The sequence below is a fragment of the Eurosta solidaginis genome, chromosome 1 (genome assembly GCF_040869045.1).
Source record: "Eurosta solidaginis isolate ZX-2024a chromosome 1, ASM4086904v1, whole genome shotgun sequence".
NCBI lineage: Eukaryota > Metazoa > Arthropoda > Insecta > Diptera > Tephritidae > Eurosta > Eurosta solidaginis.
Window position 1 is genome coordinate 106,944,386 of NC_090319.1, and position 6,895 is coordinate 106,951,280.

A 6,895-nucleotide genomic window follows, 5' to 3' on the forward strand; every position below is an offset into this window, starting at 1 on the left:
TGTAAAACGCTGGAATTAATATTAAATAAATATAAATAGATTACATATTTATAATCTGCACTTTTACATAATTATTTCGAATTATTTTCACAATTTTTCAAACTTTAATTAGGTGTTTTTGCATAAAACTGCAAACGGTCAAAAATTAGGGCACACAAGTTTACTAGGCAACTCTGTCTAGTGGAAGAGCGATCAGCTGATACGTTCTTACGGAAAAATCAAAATTGTTTTGATTTCTACGTTCCGGGCTACGTACGTACGGGCGTTGCACGTCGGTGAGTTATCGTTTACATTGCACACTCATAAGATAGGTCGTGTCAGCTGACATGTTTTTGGTACGTACGTTCGTGAGTAACTGCCGCATTAATATACTTTGTGAGCTCTGCTCAGCTGAGTATACAAAAATTCAATAAATGTTGTCATCGACGGGCGCATTCTGTGGCCATAATTGGGTTAAATATTTTTGCCATTACCGTGAATCAAGTTTTGACATTTTTAACATTGGGGTGCGTTCCCAAATTAGGCAGCCACTCATGACGCATGCTTCATGTTAAAATATTTATGCGCTACAGCATAAAACCATAAATACATAAAAATGTAACTGTGTATGTAAATATGTATCATAGGCACATAACAAAGTTGGAGTTTGTGTGTGTAATTCCCAGTTGCTTATCAATATGTACATAACTGAAAATACTAATTTCAATATACATACATATGTATATCTACTTATTAATTTTTATAAAAATTTACATTTTTGTACAATAGAATTAATTAAACGCTTTGTTTACCGGTGTGAATCACATGATGAGAATATCCCCAAAATACACCCAGTCAAATAAATTTCTTTATCTTTACTTTAAACTATAATCCATAATTTATGAAATAAGTGGCTTTAGCAGTCTTTGGTAAGGAATTATCGCACTTTTTCGGTTTTTCGAAATTTTCGATATCGAAAAAGTGGGCGTGGTTATGGTCCGATTTCGTTCCTTTTAAATATCGATCTGAGATGGGTGCCCAGGAACCTACATGCCAAATTTCATCAAGATACCTCAAAATTTACTCAAGTTATCGTGTTTACGGACGGACGGACGGATGAATTTCTTTTTTCGCCCAGATCATTTTGATATATAGAAGTCTATATCTATCTCGATTAGTTTATGCCGTGACGGATTACCGTTACGCGAACAAAGTTAATATACTCTGAGCTCTGCTCAGCTGAGTATAAAAAACATAAGTAAATTGAGAGGTTTGCAGTTTAGTACATAATAATTTGAATAATTGCATAAACCAATGAGCGGAAAGATTGTAAAATGTGACTTCCATATTTTTAAAGGGTTAGCTAGAAAAGATAAAGAAAAAACTTCAATACTACGCGGTTAAAAATTTGAACTTAAATTTTAAACCATTGCTGAGACTACACCCAATTTTAATTTTTTTTACGAAATTTGAAACTGTTAAAAATAGTACAAGACTTTTGAATAATTATCGGCTTTTATCTTAAACTGAGCTTGAAAATTTTTGATTTTTTTTTATGATTTAGGACCGAAAATGGTTTAAAGTGTGAATCAAAAAGTTTCGAGTTGTACTGAAAGCAATGAAATTAAAAAAAAAAACAAAATGGCGTTTTTTGTCCCAAAAAAAATTGAGAAATTATACAATTTGTCATTCAAAAGCAAATTGAAATTTGTATTTATTTTGAAATTTTACCAAACGGATAAAACATAGGTTGTAAAAAGACACCCCTCTCGATATTTTTGGTAGCGTATTAGCAGTCGACCCCTCAACTAGGCTTTTACCTTTTCTTTAAGTTGGACACTGGCTCATCAGGGACTAACCTATATCCAAAGGTAAAATTGGCAACAATTAGATACAAATTCGCAGTTTCATCATACTACTACACTATTGCCCTCCAGCTCTACACCGCTATATCTACTGATAAATGTTGCGAGGAGTCAAAATAAAATAATAAAAAAAAAATAATTTTAAAGTTAAACGGTTTTATTGAAAACAATACTTACATGAAGTAATAATAATACTGAAAGCTGGAAAATAATTATGTAGGTCCTAGTCATCAAACTCTTCATCAATCTAGGGCGTTGATCACACAATTAAATAAAAGCGTTGGACGCGTGAAATTTCTAAAAATTTGACTCGTAGCATAACCTGATTAAGGTTCAGTTGTTCTTACTTATGACTATCAATAGAAATTTTACGCGTCCGACGCTTTTATTTAATTGTCTGATCAACGCCCTAGATTGATGAGGAGTGTGATGACTAGCACCTAGGACCTACCTAATTATTTTATAGCTTTTAGTATTATTATTCATAAAAAATCAGCTAAGATCCCGCATTCCGGAATTGTTGTATTTGTAATCGAATTTGAAAAAAAAGTTTGATGACGTAGCGCTTTTGGAGTTTTTCGATTTATTACATTTCTCTCATATTTCGCTACCAGTGTTCGGAGTATTTAAAACTGTTACCTGAGTAAACGACTACGGCGGAGTAAAAATAAAATTTTCGGAGTATATTTTTTTCTTTTTTGAAAGCGGGCGAACAACTAACATCAAATTTATTTGGTGGCTTGGCAATCCCTTCGATTGTGTTTTCGTCATGAAAAGTTTCTCAGCAAAAAAGTTATCTGCCTTTTCAGATGCACACGGAGTCGGCCTGAAACGTGCAGGATTACCAAATAATGCTCCCATTAGCACACAACATTCTGGAAGAAAAGTAGGCTCTATCTCCGCGGATATTTATCGCGAAAAATATTATTACTATTTTCGGTTTATCATACATTTTTCCTACTCTTTTAATGACAGAAGGTTTCATTCTGTAGGAATGATAATGGTGACCTGGTAACTGACGCACAGAGGCGAAGATTTGGTATAAGATAAAGAATAAAAAAAGTGGGGTTTACAGTGAATTTTTGACAATACGAAGTACTTGCTGTCATCGTGGCCTTTGTAGCCACGTCACTGTTGAAGGATATAACTTGGAGACTATGAACGATTTCGTCTATTTAGGAAGCAGCATTAAAAGCAAAAACAATGTCGGCTTAGAAAACAAACGGAGAATAACACTTGCCTACAAATGCTTCTTTAAGCAATTGAAAAGTAAAGTCTCGACGAAAAAATTCTCGCTCTACAAGTCACTCATCATAACTGTACTGATTTATGGCTCGGAATAATGGAGGAGTTATAGCCCAATCCGTGATGTCGACGGCGAGTATCGAAGGAGGTATAATTATGAGCTATATGAGCTTTTCGCAGATATGACGATAGTGCAGCGAATAAAAACAGAAAGATTCGCTAGCTAGGTCATGTTATGAGGAAAGAGAAGACCTTCACTGAGTTTGGAGAGACAGTTGGAGGAAGCTTTGACCTCGCTTGGTGCTCCCAAGTAGCGACTGTTATCGTAAAACAGGGTTAGCTGACCTCACTGACTCAACGTACTTCATTTTTATATAAAATTTCAAGAAGAGCAGTATGTTGAATTTAGGCAGGATTTATAAATCGCGTCCGGAGACATATTTTGCTTGAATTTTACTCCTTCTATTCTGATTCCATACGAAAAATGTGAACAAACATTCTCAACACACGAACATGTTTTAAGACACGAATAATCATTTAGTCCAATCGTCACTTGTAAACAATCAGCTTTTCATACGTACATATGCATTGAAAACTTCAACCAAAAGATATTAGGCATTAATACTATTTAGTTTTCAACTCGACCCAAATAAATCTTTAAGATAAAAAATGTAGTAGGAGGTAAGAGCGGAGCAAAATACTCCGATTGGAATAAAGTCTGAACACTGCGTCAGCAATAAAACATGTTGTCAAAAGCGTGACGTCACGTAGAGAAATTTATTTCCCAGCCAACTATGATTTTTTTTGCTCTCTCATTTTTTAATGCGGGATCTGTTTATTGTTTCATGATTATTATTATTACTTCATGTAAATATTGTTTTCAATAAAACTGTTTAACTTAAATTTTTTTTTAATTATTTTATTTTTTAAGTTTTTAGTCTTTATTTAATTGCCTATTAGTTCTCATTCTATTTAGTTCATTTAGTGACTCATTATTACAAGGACTCTTTCCTGACAATTTTCTACAATCGAAGTCCTCAATAATTAATCCTTCCAAATACTTTACTCGACTCTGCGCCACGTATGCTTGTCCCTCCTCGAACTCCAAAATATTTTGATGTCACTTCTACCGGACTGTATGTAATGTTTGTTCCAAATACGAGCCAAGTCGGACATCATAGGTCCCTTTCTATTCATGCATGTATTATGTGTTCCAAATATGGACCAAATCGGACCACAAATACGATTTTTTGAATATCTCGATCCTTGCACCACCTAGCGACGATTTTTTTCATAGGTCGCTTTCTATTCTTGTATGTATTATGTGTTCCAAATATGGACCAAATCGGACCACAAATACGGTTTTTTGAATATCCCGATCCTTGCGCTACCTAGCGACGATTTTTTTCATAGGTCGCTTTCTATTCTTGTATATATTATGTGTTCCAAATATGAGCCAAATCGGACCACAAATACCATTTTTTTGAATATCTCGATCCTTGCGCCTTGAGTCGCTTTCTATTCATGTATGTATTATGTGTTCCAAATATGAACCAAATCGGACCACAAATACGATTTTTGAAATATTTCGATCCATGCGATACCTATCGAAGTTTTTTTCTTATTATTGCATTGTCATCGGGTTCTGAATTATACTCCAGGTTTCAAGCTTGTAGCTTATCGGGAAGTTACTTAAATTTCAATTACAAAATTCGTGCCGGCCGGCCGTCCACCCTGTCAAGTCAAGCTAAATAAAACCGTTTAAAAAGATCGGAGTTGGAACAATTTTACACTCAAGATATTACCAACAATTAGAGCACTTTTGTGCGATATCTATTTGAGTGAGATACCAATAGCACATTTAATGAATTCCCGTACGTAAGCATGTATGTATGTACAAGAAGGCATAAGTTCAGGTCATCTTTGTCATTTTGCCAGAAATGAAAAACCTTTGGGTTAAATTTCAGACCTTGTTGGTTTAAAATTGAGAAAACATTGTCGTTTAATTTTAATCCAAAATGCTTTAAATTGAAACCGGGCTCAGCACTGTCATCTTCGAATTTGGTTTGGTCATATATGTAATCTAAAAAGGTTTAAGTTTTATTAACCGTGTATGTACATGGCGGCCGCCGTGGTGTGATGGTAGCGTGCTCCGCCTACCACACCGAAGATCCTGGGCCCGTATTACGTTTTACGATCAGTGACTGAAAACCATTTTCACTCAAACGATAGCTAAGCAGATGTCAAACTATTTGTAAAAATTATAATAAGTTATGGATCTAACGAGTACTATTTTTTGCTGGTTCACAAATGTCATTAATCCTATCCACCATTTCAGAGCTATTGTGTTTTGAAAAATGAGTTTCAATCACGGATCGTAAAACGTAATACGGGCCCGGGGTTCACGCCCCGGGCAAAGCAACATCAAAAATTTTAGAGACAAGGTTTTTCAATTCGCCCATCGGCAGTGTTTGGCAAGCACTCCGAGTGTATTTCTGATGAGAAGCTCTCAGTGAAAACTTATCTGGTAAAAGTCTAGAACAGGGCTCGACTGCTAATACGTGTCCAAAAATATCGGGAGAGGTGTCAAAATACGCGTATTGATTTCGACAGCAACAAACAAAAATTTAATCTCTGCCCGAAGTTATTTGAAGTTGAACTTGGCAATTTTCATGTGGTTGTTGTAATGTTACTGAAAAAAATTTGTACAAAGGAATTTTGCACGGATTTAATTTTCGTAATATTTTATAAGCGTGGCCGTTAATATCTTTTGAACGCGTCGTTTAACACCTCTCCCGAAATTTTTCTGTTCTAAACTATTACCCTCATCAGCCTTGCAGATGCCGTTCGGAGTCGGCATAAAACAAGTAGGTCCCGTCCCGCCAATTTGTAGGAAAAATTAAAAGAAGTGCGACGGAAATTGGAAGAGAAGCTCGACCTAAAATCTCTTCGGAGGTTATCGCGCCTTACATTTTTTTATGTACATACATACATATATAATTGGTACTTACGATGTTATGCATGTGGAAGGGACGTAACAAATTAAATGCTACAACAACAACAACAACAACATGTTATGCATGTAAAGTTTGTATTTATATGATCATGCAAACAAAAGAAATCTGAAGGATGGTTGAATGCCACACCCATACATACTTTTGCTTCCAAAATCATCTTCTTTGCAATATCAAGGCTGCCTTGGTGGTTTTGTCCAATTTCTGCGATTATATACACTTTATTTCCATCAGAACATAATGATTTTTTTCCTAACTTTAACATAGCCATAACGAAAGAAGTGATATACATAGAGTACTAATTAATTAATACAATCATACAACCATGCATTGATGGGAAGTTGCCAGAAAGAAAAACGAATTTATAACGTACTAACAGAATACCCGGCATCCCTTGCGCTGAAAATTATACAAACAAGAGAGGATAGAATGTACTTTTTGTCCCGGGCGCTACTCACAGGGGGGCACCAAATGGCCCGCAAAGCAGAACTTTCTGGATAATTTGTATTTATATTATAGCTGATTTCTGTAAAAAATATGCATGTATATATCTGGAACAATTGCGACAGGTTGTGGAATAATTGAAAGGATATATCTTTTTTTCTCACGTTCAACGTTACGCTGTGAATTAATAAAAATGCTTTAACAAAAACTGTCAAACGTGAATCTGAAACACGATGTACCGCCAGAATGCAAGGGGTTACCGTTATCGTCGATGGGAGAGAGAATGTAGTAGAACACTTAGAACAATTAACAGAGGACACTAACACCACAAGTGACACCAGAAGCGAA

General features: G+C 35.2%; 1 pseudogene; it reads right to left on the reverse strand.

Annotated features, from left to right (window-relative positions):
• The window catches only part of LOC137236674 (sialic acid synthase-like), a 67,008-nt pseudogene extending 60,573 nt beyond the window's left edge, over positions 1 to 6,435 (reverse strand).
• Positions 6,436 to 6,895: the final 460 nt, after the last annotated feature.